This window comes from Canis aureus, chromosome 13, assembly GCF_053574225.1.
Source record: "Canis aureus isolate CA01 chromosome 13, VMU_Caureus_v.1.0, whole genome shotgun sequence".
Classification (NCBI taxonomy): domain Eukaryota; kingdom Metazoa; phylum Chordata; class Mammalia; order Carnivora; family Canidae; genus Canis; species Canis aureus.
Window position 1 is genome coordinate 50,707,973 of NC_135623.1, and position 16,998 is coordinate 50,724,970.

Here is a 16,998-nt window from a genome sequence, read left to right on the forward strand (position 1 = left end):
CTTTTATGAAATAAAGACAGGGTGATTGTTAGCATACCAGCAAATTCAAAGGATTGCCTGCCCAAGTGTTACAGGTCTTAGTCATTCTAGTTGGAAATAAATGATAAATATAATAAGGCAAAATAAAAAATTTTCTGGGACTCTTGGCCACCTATGCAATACTCAGTGGTATGTTGGCAAATGACAACTGGCTTTATTATTTATTTATTTATTTATTTATTTATTTATTTATTTATTTATTTATTTATTTTAAAGGCCTTAATTGGTGGTGTTTGCCCATTTTTGTGGTGTAAAGACTCCCACTATAACCAATTTCAGGCTACCGAGGTGTTTAACAACTAGGTTGTAAAAAACTTGAAAATTTAACCATCGGCTCCCAGTAGCCACTACAAACCATTTGGAGCCCACGTTTGCATTCATCCTTTCCTTCTTCATCACTAGCAGAAATATTATCTATTGTGGCAATTTTTTAGAATTAAAAACAAAAAATGACATTTCCCAGCCATCTTTGCAAATACAGGAGGCCATAGGATAGTATTTACTAACGGAGTGTGCTGATATCATTTGGTTGTAAGGGCCTACCCCAGCCGGTGGTGGTAGTGTGTGCTCCTTACAGGGCCTTTGAACTCAGTTTACCCCTTTTATACTTGTCCTTTTCACTTTCCAGTCTGGAATGCAGACACGATGATGAGAGCTGCAGCAGCCATTTAATAATAAACAATGGGAGAGGACAAGGAAATCACACTTGGCCCTAACATTTTTCAGTTGCCTCACCTCCCCTGGAATTTCTATTTCTGATCTTCTTTTTTACAAGAGATAAAGTCAATTTCTTTATTGCTTAAGCCACTGCCATTTTGCTTTTGTGTTAAAGGAAGCCAAGGCTAGTCTTTCAACTTGGGCAAACTTCCAGTGGATGTAGGCTTAGTGAAGAGAAATTGCAGAAAGCAAATTTCCAGAAGCAAAACTATTTAAGAGTTTTTCTTCTGAAATTGGGTAGTTGTTAAGACTTAAAAACTGACCAGTCCACTAAATATTTTGTCAGTGTGTGAGTCTACCTCAAACACTTGACTTTGGAAGCAGAAATTGTGCCCAGCACACAGTAGGCACTACGAACATTCAGTCAAAAGAAAACTGACTACCTTTATTGACCTGACTACCGTATACCAGATACCATGTTAAGCACTTTAGATGCATCAGCATACATGCTGTGGGACCTTAGGCAAGTCACTTCACATGTTGGTGCTTCATTTTCTTCATCCATAAAATGGAGATAACATAATAACTATATCATCAGGTTGTTTTGAAGGATAAAGGAGTTAATAACATATATGGAAGGTGCTCAAAACAATGCCTGGAAAATTGTACACACTGACTAAGTATTGGCTATTACCATTATCAGTATTGTTCCCCACAAACCCTATGCAGTAGGCCCTGATACCACCAGCAGATGAGGATAGTGGCATCTATCTCATAGGGAGGTCCTCAGACTATAAAGACAATGCCTCTCAGATGTTCACATTGTGCCAGGTAAATGCCCAGTAAACTCAAGCTATTATGAGTTTGATATGTAGCAGCACTCGAATGCGGCCCTTTTCAAATTTGCGTTTAAATATTGTGTCAGGGAAGAGAAAAAAAAATTAGCTTTTTGTGGGAGAAAAGGCTAGTCATTATTCATCCATCTCTACAATGTACTCATGGGGCCTCCTGATATGTAGTTAATCGGTCAAAGGATGAGTGATATGTGATGTGCAACACACAGCAACCAAGTGAACAGGGCACAGCACAAGGAAGGGAGCAGAGAATGCCTAGGGATAAAGCTTTGGTATGGAAAAGAGATTGCTCTGGAGTAGGAGGCCCAGAATTGGACTTGATTCTGCCATTTACCAGGTTTTTGACCTTGTGCACATTACTGAACTCTTTTTTTAAAAAATAAATTTATTTTTTATTGGTGTTCAACTTACCAACATACAGAATAACACCCAGTGCTCATCCCCTCAAGTGCCCCCCTCAGTACCCGTCACCCATTCACCCCCACCCCCCACCCTCCTCCCCTTCCACCACCCCTAGTTCGTTTCCCAGAGTTAGGAGTCTTCATGTTCTGTCTCCCTTTCTGACATTTTCCACACATTTCTTCTCCCTTCTCTTATATTCCCTTTCACTATTATTTATATTCCCCAAATGAATGAGAACATATAATGTTTGTCCTTCTCCGATTGACTTACTTCACGCAGCATAATACCTTCCAGTTCCATCCACACTGAAGCAAATGGTGGTTATTTGTCATTTTTAATGGCTGAGTAATATTCCATTGTATACATAAACCACATCTTCTTTATCCATCATCTTTCGATGGACACCGAGGCTCCTTCCACAGTTTGGCTATTGTGGACATTGCTGCTATAAACATTGGGGTGCCAGTGTCCCCGTGTTTCATTGCATCTGTATCTTTGGGGCAAATCCCCAACAGTGCAATTGCTGGGTCGTAGGGCAGGTCTATTTTTAACTCTTTGAGGAACCTCCACACGGTTTTCCAGAGTGGCTGTGCCAGTTCACAGTCCCACCAACAGTGCAAGAGGGTTCCCTTTTCTCCGCATCCTCGCCAACATTTGGGGTTTCCTGCCTTGTTAATTTTCCCCATTCTCACTGGTGTGAGGTGGTATCTCATTGTGGTTTTGATTTGTATTTCCCTGATGGCAAGTGATGCAGAGCATTTTCTCATGTGTGTGTTGGCCATGTCTATGTCTTCCTCTGTGAGATTTCTCTTCATGTCTTTTGCCCATTTCATGATTGGATTGTTTGTTTCTTTGGTGTTGAGTTTAAGAAGTTCTTTATAGATCTTGGAAACTAGCCCTTTATCTGATATGTCATTTGCAAATATCTTCTCCCATTCTGTAGGTTGTCTTTTAGTTCTGTTGACTGTATCCTTTGCTGTGCAAAAGCTTCTTATCTTGATGAAGTCTCATTAGTTCATTTTTGCTTTTGTTTCTTTTGCCTTCGTGGATGTATCTTACAAGAACTTACTGTGCCTGAGTTCAAAAAGGGTGTTGCCTGTGTTCTCCTCTAGGATTTTGATGGACTCTTGTCTCACATTTAGATCTTTCATCCATTTTGAGTTTATCTTTGTGTATGGTGAAAGAGAGTGGTCTAGTTTCATTCTTCTGCATGTGGATGTCCAATTTTCCCAGCACCATTTATTGAAGAGACTGTCTTTCTTCCAATGGATAGTCTTTCCTTCTTTATTGAATATTAGTTGACCATAAAGTTCAGGGTCCACTTCTGGGTTCTCTACTCTGTTCCATTGATCTATGTGTCTGTTTTTGTGCCAGTACCACACTGTCTTGATTACCACAGCTTTGTAGTACAACCTGAAATCTGGCATTGTGATGCCCCCAGATATGGTTTTCTTTTTTAAAATTCCCCTGGCTATTCGGGGTCTTTTCGGATTCCACACAAATCTTAAAATAATTTGTTCTAACTCTCTGAAGAAAGTCCATGGTAATTCGATAGGGATTGCATTAAACGTGTAAATTGCCCTGGGTAACATTGCATCCCAAAGATTTTGAACGGTTGTATCTTCATTCTCATTAGTTTCCATGAATCTTTTTAATTCTTCCTTAATTTCCTGGTTGACCCTTTCATCTTTTAGCAGGATGGTCCTTAACCTCCACGTGTTTGAGGTCCTTCCAAACTTCTTTGTGATTTAGTTCTATTTTCAAGGCATTATGGTCTGAGAATATGCAGGGGATGATCCCAATCTTTTGGTATTCGTTCAGACTCGATTTGTGACCCAGTATGTGGTCTATTCTGGAGAAAGTTCCATGTGCACTTGAGAAGAATGTGTATTCGGTTGAGTTTGGATGTAAAGTTCTGTAGATATCTGTGAAATCCATCTGGTCCAGTGTATCATTTAAAGCTCTCGTTTCTTTGGAGATGTTGTGCTTAGAAGACCTATCGAGTATAGAAAGAGCTAGATTGAAGTCACCGAGTATAAGTGTATTATTATCTAAGTATGTCTTTTTTTTAAATTTTAATTTTTATTTATGATAGTCACAGAGAGAGAGAGAGAGGCAGAGACACAGGAAGAGGGAGAAGCAGGCCCCATGCACCAGGAGCCCGACGTGGGATTCGATCCCGGATCTCCAGGATCGTGCCCTGGGCCAAAAGCAGGCGCCAAACCACTGCGCCACCCAGGGATCCCCTAAGTATGTCTTAACTTTGATTTTTAATTGATTGATATACTTGGCAGCTCCCACATCTGGGGCATATATATTGAGGATTGTTAAGTCCTCTTGTTGGATAGATCCTTTAAGTATGAGATAGTGTCCCTCTTCATCTCTCACTACAGTCTTCCGGGTAAATTTTAGTTTATCTGATATAAGGATGGCTACACCTGCTTTCTTTTGAGAACCATTCGAATGGTAAATGGTTCTCCAACCTTTTATTTTCAGGCTGTAGGTGTCCTTCTGTCTAAAATGAGTCTCTTGTAGACAGCAAATAGATGGGTCCTGCTTTTTTATCCAGTCTGAAACCCTGCGCCTTTTGATGGGGTCATTAAGCCCATTCACGTTCAGAGTTACTATTGAGAGATATGAGTTTAGTGTCATCATGATATCTATTCAGTCCTTGTTTTTGTGGATTGTTCCACTGAACTTCTTCTTAAAGGGGAATTTTAAGAGTCCCCCTTAAAATTTCTTGCAGAGCTGGTTTGGAGGTCACATATTCTTTCACTTCCTGCCTGTCTTGGAAGCTCTTTATCTCTCCTTCCATTTTGAATGAGAGCCTTGCTGGATAAAGTATTCTTGGTTGCATGTTCTTCTCATTTAGGACCCTGAATATATCCCGCCAGCCCTTTCTGGCCTGCCAGGTCTCTGTGGAGAGGTCTGCTGTTGCCCTAATACTCCTCCCCATAAAAGTCAGGGATTTCTTGTCTCTTGCTGCTTTAAGGATCTTCTCTTTGTCTTTGGAATTTGCAAGCTTCACTATTAAATGTCGAGGTGTTGAACGGTTTTTATTGATTTTAGGGGGGGATCTCTCTATTTCCTGGATCTCAATGCCTGTTTCCCTTCCCAGATTAGGAAAGTTTTCAGCTAGAATTTGTTCAATACGTATTCTGGCCCTCTGTCCCTTTCGGCGCCCTTGGGAACACCAATTAAACGTAGGTTTTTCTTCCTCAGGCTGTCGTTTATTTCCTTTAATCTATCTTCATGGTCTTTTAATTGTTTGTCTCTTTTTTCCTCAGTTTCCTTCTTTGCCATCAACTTATCTTCTATGTCACTCACTCGTTCTTCCACCTCGTTAACCCTCGTCGTTAGGACTTCTAGTTTGGATTGCATCTCATTCAATTGATTCTTAATTTCTGCCTGATTAGCTCTAAATTCTGCAGTCATGAAGTCTCTCGAGTCCTTTATGCTTTTTTCTAGAGCCACCAGTAGCTGTATAATAGTGCTTCTGAATTGGCTTTCTGACATTGAATTGTAATCCAGATTTTGTAACTCTGTGGGAGAGAGGACTGTTTCTGATTCTTTCTTTTGAGGTGAGGTTTTCCTTCTAGTCATTTTGCTCAGTGCAGAGTACACTACAGTACTCTGTACTGTACAATACAACAAAACAAGTACAATACAACAAAACAAGTTGTATTGGGAAAAGGAGAAAAAGAGGAGAGAAAGAAGGAAAGAAAAGAGAAAAAGAAAAAGGGAAGAACAAAGAAAAAAAGAGAAGAAAAAGAGAAAGAAAAAGAAAGGAAAAAAAAGGATGGGGGAAGCAAACAGAAATCAAAAAGCAAAAAAACAAAACAAAACAAAACAAAAAAGAGTATCTTCTGATTCTGTGTACTTTAAGTCCCTTGACTTCCCCTGGAACTTGTCCATCTAGCTGGTCTTCTGGGGGAGGGGCCTGTTGTGCTGATTTTCAGGTGTCAGCACCTGGGGGAGCTGCTCTGCCCCCCGCCTGGTGCAGGGCTCAGTGGGGGTTGTTTACCCCGTGAGGCCCCAGGAGGAACAGCCCCAGTGGCGGGGCCAGCTCTGGAGCCCTGGAGTCAGCCCCCGCAGTAGCTCCGGAGCTCTCCGTCTGCAGGGCCTGGAGGCTCCGGGGCGGGGCCGCTGATCTGCTCAGCTGGGGCAGGAGCGTCCTCGCTGTCCTGGGCCCTCCCGGCCTCTGCCTGTCCCGGGGGGAGGCCGGATCCTGGGCTGTGTCCCGGCGCCCTGTGCTCCGGAGCCTGCGCTGGTGGATTCGCGCTCCCGCCCCGCAGCCCCCTCCACACGGAGCCGCTTCCTCCGCCCGAGCCCCCCCGAGCTGCTCCGGGTCCCGCCGTGCGCGCTGCAGCCCTTAGGGAGCTCGGCGCACTCTCCCGGGGGCGCAGGTGCTGTTACTGTCCCGGGGAGCCCGAGGGCATCCCCGCCCTCCTGGGTCCTGCTCCAACTCCCTGCGAGCCCCTTTCCGCCCGGGAAGGTCGGTGCAGCTCCTGCTCCTCCGGGACGGGGCTCTCCTGTCCTGGGGACTCTCGCCCCGGCCTCAGCCCGGCTCCTCGCGGGGCCCCTCCCCCTTGGACGCCTTTTGTTTCTTTATTCTTTTCCCCCCCGTCTTCCTACCTTGATAGAAGCGCGAACTCTTCTCACTGTAGCATTCCAGCTGTTCTCTCTTTAAATCTCAGGCCGAATTCATAGATTTTCAGGATGATTTGAAGGTTATCTAGGTAATTTGGTGGGGACAGGTGACCTGGGGACCCTACTCTTCCGCCATCTTGCCCCTCCCTGATATTACTGAACTCTTGACTTCACTTCCCTCATTTGTAAAAATGAAGATTTTGAGCTCAACCAACCCATCCCTCCCAGCTATCAGAAGGAGCTCAACCAACCCATCCCTCCCAGCTTTCAGAAGGATCTTTGTTTGTTTAATGGCTAGGAGATGATGTTGGCTCTTAAAGAACAGGTAGAAATTTGAAAACTAGAGATGCTGGGATCACATAGAACTATGGAGAAAAATAATCATATTTAAGTGCTTTGGAGGAATACCACTGCAAATTTGCTGGTGTTTGTGCAGGAGAATGAAGGAAACCAGGCAGGGTACTTCAAGGGACCTTGAGTACCAGGCCTCAGAGTTGGAAGTCGATTGGGAGGCGCTGCTGACCCACTAAACTGTTTGGTCAGGGGAATGACGTGGACAAACAACTCCTTTTGGGAGATAATTCAGCAATTTGAATGATATAAGGGTCACTGGAGGCATGGAGGAGAGTTGGACACCATAGAGATCTAAGCATGAGATCAAAGTACCTGGGGGCAATGGGAAAGGAGGGACGTGAGAGAGTTTGAAGAAAGATGTGAACATCTTAGGAAAGGAATGAACCTGTGGAAACCACTGCCCATATGATTTAACTGGCAGGGAGTAGATGTGCCAAGTCAGCAGTTTGGAGGGGGGGGCGCACAAACTTGGGTCCAAACATTTATTAGGTGAATTTAGGAACAACAATTTGAACAACACTCAAAAAATTAGGAAGTCAGTCTTTTTACTAACAGTCGAATTTTTTTTTTTAAGATTTTATTTATTTATTCATGAGAGACACAGAATAAGAGGCAACAGACACAGGCAGAGGGAGAGGCAGGCTCCCTGCGGGGAGCCGGATGCGGGACTCGATCCTAGGACCCCGGGATCACACCCCGAGCCAGAGGCAGGGGCACAACCACTGAGCCACCCAGGTGCCCCAATAATGGTTCAATTAATCGAGGTCAGGTAAGCAGAAAATGCTGTCGCTATATTATCTTTTAGAACTTCAGTAGCATTGATATTCACTGTGAGGTTTTGGGGAATAACAGCATTGAAGTTCTGTGTTGCAGGCAAGTGGAGGAAGAAATAGTCTTCACAGGCCTGCGTCTAGATGCCATACATACTGTATTGTCTGATGCCACCTGGAAATGGGGTCACCGTGAACAATTCTGCTAAGCAAAGATTATAGAATGCTCCACAAACTTCAGGAACTGTGGGAATTCCTACAAAATTTTGTCATGATGATAAATACTGTAAAATGTTCACACAAAACCTGTGGTGCACAGACTGTTATGGAACTCGGAGAAGGGGTAATAATTTTTTGCAAATTCCTCACATTTATAATTAGACATTAGAAGTTTAAATAAATTGAAATTAATAATAAGTGAGAAATTCAGATTTGAGAGTGAAGGCAATCATGAAAAAGAACCATTACTGCAAAGTTTGCTCTATTTTAAGGAAAACACCAATTGGAATTTTCACAGCGGTTCAGTTAGATATTTAATTCCTTCAGCAAATATTTGAGTGTCTCCTGTGATAGGTCTGTGTAAACTTTGGGCATGCAGTGGGGAAACACTTGACAAGGTTCCCATCCTCATATTACTTAGAAGGCAGGTAGGGTCTTCCCACTGATATTCAAAACAGCGTGCCTAAACACATTCCTAACTATAAGCAGCCAAAAGTTTTCTAGAGGAAAAGGTGTGATGAGAGAATAGAAGAATTTCAACATAAAAAATTCATAATTTGCACTTTTCCCTCAACAATAGTTATCATTGGAACATTCCTTTTTAGTGTGGAATACCACACCAGTGATCCTTGGCCAGCTCATTCCAGGGGAATTGATTCATTTAAATTCACTTAAGGGGTTGCTACACAAACCCTACATGACATTTATTTTTCTATTCAGTAGAACTATCTCTTAACATAAATTTGGGGGGGGTTCATATTTTGCACATTTAGTATTTGCAGCCAATTTTAAGGGCTCACCTTACTGATAAATGATTAGTAGTTGTGTTTTGGTTTTGTTTTCATTTTTTAAGCAGGCTAGCTCAATAAGAGAATTAGTTTGCCTTTGGTGACTTGATACCTCCTTTTCTCTGAGGAGACTGTCCTCTTCCCTGCCTTACCCACCTACTTTCTCTGACCACACCACTAGATCTTGGCATCACCCCAAACTGCCCCAGCTCCATAATTTCAAGCATCCCATTCCCAGACTGTTCCTATTATTTGGGAGTGAGTCTCAACTCTGGCAATTCTTGGACTCCATTAGGACCTTCAATCCATTGATCTTATCACCTTTCCTTTGTCTTCTACTCCTTTATATCCTCACCTCCCTCACTCCCACAGCCCACCCTAGCCTCTCCCCTGCCCACATTCTCTGCTCTCTGACCCTCTTTCCCTCCATCACACTTACCTGCAAAACCCTCGTGCTGTCCCCTCAGGCTGACAAGGCTGTAGAAAAGTCCACAGCCCTGCTGAGTGTTCTTGCTTTGCATTCATGACCATTAACCTCAAATCGGCACTTACTAGCACTGCCTGGCAATCCTACCATATTTGTGTAGTTCATTTGCTCTGAAACTCTCCCAGAAGATAACTCTTTCATATCTGCTGCTCTTTTCCAACCTCCATAATCTCTCCCACCCTAACCATTCTCAGGAAGTAGGGCTCTTCACTAAGATAAGAGAAGTAGTAGAAGAGAACTTCCCTGTGTTCCTGCCTGGGCAGCTACCAGCACAGGTGCACCTGGTCCACACACTGTCTTCCCTCCTGTGTCTAGCTTCTCCCTGCATTGCTGCACTGGCCTCCTGGCTCATCCGCGATTGAATGAAGTAGACTCAGGTTCAGGGACTTTGCACTTGTTCTTCACTCTGCTTGGGAGTTTGGTGACCCTCCTCCTAGATCAGTGGCATGCTCCCTGTCTTCCTTCAAGACTTCTTTGTTAGGGAGCTTTGCCCTACCCCTATAGACATAGCACCCACCCCTGCTCCCAATCCCTCCTACCTTGCTTCTTCCTTCCCATGTACCACCCACTACCTAGAATATTTGTGTATTTATTCATTATTTATCTTCTTTGATGAGAGCAGGGATTTTTTATCTGTGTAGTTTGTAACTATATGCCTTGTAATTAGAACAGTGCCTCACACATTTGTTTGTTCGTTCATTCATTCATTCATTCAGCAGGTGTTTAATAAGCTCCTACTGGGTGCCAGATACTGTTCTAGGCTCTGAGAGAATAGCAATGAACCGAACAGACCAAAAGTCCTGTTCTTTCAGCTAAGTAGTTAGGTAGTGATAGGGAAAGAGGATTACAAAACATGTGTGTTTGGGAGGGGTAGGTAAAAGTTTAGATAGAGTGGCCAGGCTGGGTCTCATTGAGAGGGGAAGAGTTGGATGAAGACCTGAGAGGGGTGAGGGAAGGCCCACAGCCATGTGGGAAGGGCTTTCCAGGGAGGAGACAGCTACTGTGGAGGCCCTGAGATGGGATTGGACTCAGGTTGCTCCAGGACTTGTGAGGAGGCCAGGTTGACTTGAGGAAGTAAGCAAGGGAGAGAGTAAGGAGATCAGGTAGGAGTTGGGAGCACAGATCAGGGAGGGCTTTGTACACATGGTGAGAACTCTTACTTGAATGAAATGGGGAGCCACGGGAAGGTTTTCTGATACAATGATATCAATACACAAGCCATATTCAAGCTTTGACAATTGTCCAAATAATGTCCTTTTTTGAAAAAAGTATCCAATTTTTTATTGCCGCCATTTAAAGAAATAACTTGCACAAAGGGTAAAATCAAATTGCATAGCATATGCAGTGTTAATAATTGTCATTTGTGGCGACCAGAACTGTACTAAGCAAGGTCACGTGTAGGTTAAAATGTAATAATTTTATAATTTTTATAAAATAAAAAGTGAGTTTTATTGTCATTGCATAGCTTCTCCCACAATCCTGGGTCCAATTAAGGATCACACACTACATTTAGTTGCTGTATCTTTTTAAAACAGCTTTATTGAAACAAAATTCACATGCCATCTAATCTACCCATTTAAAGTGCACGATTCAATGGCTTTTAATATATCCACAGAGTTGTGTAACTACCATCACAGACTAATTTTATAACATTTTTTACACGCCCCCCCCCCAAAGAAACACGATAACCTTTAGCTATCGCTCTTCCTCGATCTCCCTATCCTCCCAAACATAGGCAACCAACATTCTACTTCCTGTCTCTACAGATGGGCCAATTCTGGGTATTTCAATATGAATCAAATATGTGGGCTTTGTATCTGGCCTCTTTCATGTGATACAATATTTTCCAGGTTCATTCATGCAGCATGTGTCAGTATCTCGTTCTTGTTAATGACTGAATAATGTTCCATTGTGTATACAGCACGTTCTATTTACCAGGGAAGGGTTTTGGGCAGAGGAGTGACCTGATCTGAGTGGCATTTCACAAGGCTCAGGCCAGCTGTTGTTTCAAGGAGCAGAGAATGATGAACTGTGTCAAATGCTGCTTTTAGGGAAAATAAGATGAGGCCCAAGACTTGACCAGTAAGTGCTCAAATAGCTTAACAAAGAGATGAACTGAAATATTCTGATCTATAATTTACAAAGTGTTGTATGTCTTATGGGGCTTGTTGCATTTCTTTTGAATAATTAAACATGGAATGCAGAAATAAATTAAGAAATATGAATTTAAAATAGACTGTGGACATGTAAAGGTGCATGAACAATTGGAGAGTACCATTAACTTCCTTCGGTCTTTGATATTTTCTTTATACTGGTGGTAATGGTTCTTTGAGTTCGTGAGAAATTTATTCCTCAGAGTAATCATTCCTCTCTAAACATAACTCAACATTATGGTAATTATCCAAGATTTCATGCCAGCTTCCAGAGAGCTGGCCAAGGGAAAAATTAATTCTTACAAAAGATACGTTCGATGTCTATGCAGATCAGGTTAGATGAGAGCCAGTCTGTTTTTATTTTAGGGGGTTGGTGTCATATAAAAGATTATAGAAATCGGATCAAAAGTTGAGTTCCATCCCAAAAAAAAAAAAAAAAAAAAAAAAAAAAAGTTGAGTTCCACTGTGGCATCTGCCATTACTTAGAACCACTACGTTACCCACTCAAGTCATCACATACTGAACTGGCCCAAAACACAAAACAGCGATACGGGTGGGTGTAAGCAGATGCAGTAGCACTAGGCTATCCAGTTCTGGGTACGTGCAACTTGTGGGGCGTGCAAAAGTGAAGGGCAATGGAAACTGGACATGAAAAGGAGAGGTCTGAAAGAGAATGGTCAGAAACGCGCCCCGCGGGTGCGGTGGTAGCGTTCGGAGGGCGCGGTGGGCGGGTGATGAGTAGTTCAGAAAATAAAGACTAAACCTCGAACTTCACGTGAGGATAACGCACCAAGCCCGCTCCGCCGGGACTCCAGGAAGCAGGGGAAAGAAGGCTGGTTTCTTTCTCCTTGGAGTCAACGGGGCGTGGGGCCGGGGGCGGGCTGGGGGAGGCGGGAGCAGGGAGGTGGCCGGCCCCGCGGCCCCGCGGCCCCGCGCTCGCGCTCAGCGGCCGGGAATTTGGAGAGGATCCCTGGTCGCGCGGCGGCGGCGGCGGCGGCGGCGGCGGCGCGCGGGTGCGCGTGTGAGCAGGCGGGCGGGCGGGCGAGCGAGCGTGCGGGCGGGCGGGCGAGTGCGCCGGCTGTTGGCAGCCGCCGAGTGGAGGCTGGGCGGCTCCGACTCCCTGACGCCAGCGCGACCAGATCAATCCAGGCTCCGGGAGCGAGCGCGCGGGCGGGCGGGCGGGCGGAGGAAGCGGAGGCCGAGCGGCCGAGCCCGGGCCGAGGCGCGGGGAGGCACCCTGCGAGCGCAGCGCCCCGCCGGCCGGACCGGGGCCGCGGGACCCCGCTCGTCCGGCCCCTCGTGCGCCCGCGCGGACGGGCGCGCCGCCAACCCGGTAAAACGAAACAGACCCGCACCCAACTTTCTCCTTGGCCGCGTCCCCGCCCTCCTTCGGCGCCCGGCGCTTGCTTTCCAGCGCCGCCGCCGCCTCCCGTGGGGTGAGCGCGGGGCCGGTGACGCGGGCCGCGGCGGGCAGGGGGCTCTTCCCCGCGCGGGGCGGGCCGGGCCCCCCCCATGATGGCGCCTCCCGGCCGCGCCGAGGAGCGGACCTGCCACCGCCTCCCGCTCCCGCTCCCGCTCCCGCGGTGGCGCCCGGCCGGCCAGGCGGGGCTCGGCGCCGTTCTCCTCGCGTCTTTGTTGGCTCAGCCGTGGGGAAGCCGCGCTCCTCCGCCCGAGCCTCTCCCCGGCGCCGGCCGCCGCGGGACCTCCCCTCCCGCCCTCTTTCCCCCTCCGCAGCCGGGCCGAGGCCCGTGCGCGCCGCCCGCCGCCCCATTGTGTCCCGCCGGCCCGGGCGACCCTTGCGGGAGCTGGGGGACGGCCGCGGGGCGCTGCCCTCCGCGCGGTGGGCGCCCGGCCGAGCGGGGCCGGCTCCAGGGGCCCCCGGTGCCCCGCGCGCCTCCGCATCCCGCACGGGGGCCTTTCCCTGCCCCAGCGAGCCTCTTGGGGGTCGAGGTCAAGGAAAGTTCGCACCGAAATTCCCTCTAATTTATTCAAAGGCTTGGCGGCGGCGCGTATTTTTTTTTTTTTTTTTTCCTCTCTCTTCCGCCTACACCCCGTGCGCCTCCAAGTGTCGTCTCATTCCTTTCCCTTTACCGGATTCGATTGCCTCACTGCATGTGTATTTGTGAGTTCGCTGTTGAACAACTGTTCATTTACTCCGCTCGCCGCCTTTGTTAGTGTTCCTCGGGCTCGTTGCTGGAGGAAGGTGGGGGGAGTGGGTGTGAGCGAGACCGACGTGGGCTTGTTTTTCTAGTTGCTTTATACACATGAGGGCTTAAAGGGAGAACGTTTCCTTGATGCACTTTAGGAAGGGAGGAGGAACAAACGCCTGCCGGATCCCACAACTACAGTAGCTGCGGCTTTTGTTTATTTTGAGGCTCAAACGATTGTTCCATCTACTGTGCAAGATAGCCCGCGAGGCGCTTCCCTTCTGAAAATCGAGGCACGTCTCCGAACCATCTTCTTGAGAAAGCATCGTTTTCGTGAGTGCTGTGGCAACCGGCCTTCCCTACCCCCCCCCTTCCCTTCCTGTTCTCTTCTTTTCCATTGTATCCGAAGTTTCAAAGCATGTGGAATGATACAGAAGTTGCATGATGTCACTCTGTCATCCTGTTGCTGGAACTCTTAGCACCTAAATCACAGAATGCCTTCGTTTCAGAGCATTTCTTGCTCTCCTTGCCCGTGGTGATAACATGCTTAACGTTCAGTAACACGATAAGAAAACTGTTCTCGGCCCGTGTTGACTTTTCATGTTGTTTATAATTACCACTTTACGTTTTATTGGAAGTAGGTGAGCTGTATTGGAACCACTGTTTCAAAAAAAAAAAAAATAATAGTGACAGGGCCCATGTTCAGGGACCCAGCATTTTCAAGTAGTATAAATATTTTGCATCAGTGTTCTTCTGATGTAGGTGCCAGGCCTACCTATGCTGAAATGATTAAGGTGATTGTCGTACTCCCTCTCTCTTTCCCATTTGCAGTTACTTGATATTTCTCTGCAGGTGGTGTACATTTGTGTGATACTGCAATTCTTAGGAAACTGTAACCAGGGTCGTGAGAGATGATTTTCTAGAAGTGGGTGATGCCAGAGCCTCTGGAGGATCCAGACAAGATCGGGTTTCTTCTGAGTGTAGGGATTTGTCCTTGATTTAGTTTTGACCCCTCCAACCATAGGTATGTAACCAAATACATTTTTCCTTTTTGCAGTATCCATTGGTTTTATACCCTTGAAGAGTGGATGACCTTTGCATTTTAGAGAAATGACCATTTTATAGGTATTTGAAAATGTTAACCTCTTATATTCTTGGAATTTAAGTAAATTTTTCCCTACGAAATTCATTGAATGAAGCATTATGTCAGTCTCATTCCCCCCACCCCCATACATTTGTTAGTTAAAAACTAAATTTCAGTTTGTGATTCTGATTTATAGTAATTCTGGGTTAAAGATAAAATTTAATGACTTGGTTAGATAAGAAAAAGAAGAAACTGGGGTGTAATTAGATGACTATGTTTAAGCTGTAGTCACCTACATAATCAAGGCCAAGTTGTGTGTGTATAAAAGATCTCATTTGTGTAGTCTTACAAGGCTAATGGAGGCATCATTGAGGCTTTATAAATAATGTAAGTTGTGTATAATGTAGAGTCTCCAGAGACAGCAGAGAAAGCATCATTACCAGCCTTTTCAACCTGCTTGAGATCTTAAATTGATTTACAGCACTGAACTGGTGCAAAATGATACATCAGGATGACATGGGGTCAGCCTGTAAAAGTCTATGATGTCAGCCTATTAGTTCAGTCATCATAATTAAACCATATTACAGGGGCAGCTAAGCAGGAGTCTGGCGTTATACTTCAGATATGGGTGGTACATGGATTTTGTTTATAGTGGAAAGGCTGAGCTGACCAGGAACCCAAGTGTTTCTGAAAGAGGGAAAGGCTTACAGAACTCTGACTTTCTGAAGAAATTTAAAATAAATGAAAGGATGTTCAATCTGCATTGTCTAAGTAGCTTTCCGTTTGGTAGTGGAGAAACAGATGCATTGGGGGTTCTGATAAGAACTTTTGCAGCTTTTATACTGAACCAGGCTTCATATGAGCTTGAATTTAACGTGACCTTAGGGACCTTCTAAAATATCAGAGGACCACATACTTCTTATCTCTGGTCCTGTCATTAGCACTGAGTTGCACTGTATTGATGTATCAGTTGGCATGTTTTTTCTTAACTAGCCACAGTTACCAGGTCTCCACTGAAAGCAAAGATATTTGAATTGAACATAGGAACAATTTAGGAAAGGAAGACTCTTGTTTTTTGTTGAAATTTCTGGCAATCTTTATTCAGTTTATGGGTCATCTGGGGAGGTACTATCCAATAAAACAGCTATAGCTACATATCAGTATTTAAATGTTAGTAAAATTAAAATTTATTTTCTCAGTAGAACTAGCCACATGTGGCTCGGGGCTACCATATTGGACAATGTATGTGGAACATTTTCGTTATCACAGAAGGGTCTGCTGGACAGGGCTGCTCTAGGACTTTTACTTCTTTTCCTTTCTACTCTTTCAGCTACTTCTCTGCTTACTACTTCTAATGAGCTTGTGGGGTCAGGAAAAAGAGGTGTATCATTAATTTTTTCACCTACTAGTTGCTCTTGATAAAATAAAAAACAATTTGGAGGGGATCCCTGGGTGGCTCAGCGGTTTAGCGCCTGCCTTTGGCCCAGGGCGCAATCCTGGAGTCCTGGGATCGAGTCCCACGTCTGGCTCCCGGCATGGAGTCTACTTCTCCCTCCTCCTGTGTCTCTGCCTCTTTCTCTCTCTATGTCTATCATAAATAAATAAATGAATCTTTGAAAAAAGAAAGTTTGGAAATGGTAATTGAAGTACGGGATGAAATGAGGTTGATTTTTCTCTGGATCATATTTATCATAAGGGTTAGGTACACAAAAGTCGATACCATGCTCATACCTTTTTTAAGCCCCAAAACTTACCTAAGTACTGTTATCACATTTTACAGGCAAAGAAATTTGAGTTCAGAATGATTCAGTGTCTTGCCTCAGGCCATATAACTAGTGAGTGATTATGATTTATAATCTTAGCTGGGGTATGACAGACAATTTGACTGTAGAACCTCACTTTTAACTATGTATGTATATATATTTTTTAAATGTATATTTATATGTATATTCTGTCTAGAATATTCCAATATTCATTGTTCTGGGCTTTACCATTCCAGTATAGACATTTTTTAGGTTTTTAGACAAATCTGCCCTCTGTTGTGCTTTTCTAGGCTGTCTTCTTGTGTTGTCTTATTTTGCGTGATTAAGAAAAAACATAATATTTACATTATACAGTATCTAAGCAGAATATAATTAGAAGAATAAATCTGACAAAAAAGTAATGCATTTCAAAGCTGAATTATATTCATCTCTGCTTTTCTGAATAATTCCTGCCACTTTCCCTTGTGTGTTTCTTGTGATATTACAAGCTGATGGTAGTGAAAAGTTCTAGTAGTACAGTTTATCTCATCAAAATTAGTCTTCTCTTAGCTGCTGAACACTGTACTTTGAGATGAAAACAGTTCATGGCAAATCATGGAAATTTTTTTCCACATTTAATCTCTACTTTTGT

The 16,998-nt window shown here is 44.7% G+C and overlaps 1 protein-coding gene across 5 annotated transcripts in view; it reads left to right on the top strand.

Annotated features, from left to right (window-relative positions):
• The first annotated feature begins 11,156 nt into the window (after positions 1–11,156).
• The window catches only part of SMAD1 (SMAD family member 1), a 77,880-nt gene continuing 72,038 nt past the window's right edge, over positions 11,157–16,998 (top strand). The window contains exons 1-2 of one of the 5 annotated variants that reach the window (XM_077846188.1): positions 13,540–13,853; positions 14,373–14,544. The gene's annotated coding sequence lies outside the window, so the exon portion shown is untranslated. Of the gene's footprint in view, positions 11,303–12,592; positions 12,707–12,791; positions 12,810–13,539; positions 13,854–14,372; positions 14,545–16,998 lie in introns of those variants that run through there. The other 4 variants (XM_077846189.1, XM_077846191.1, XM_077846190.1 and 1 more) reach the window with 4 other exon arrangements.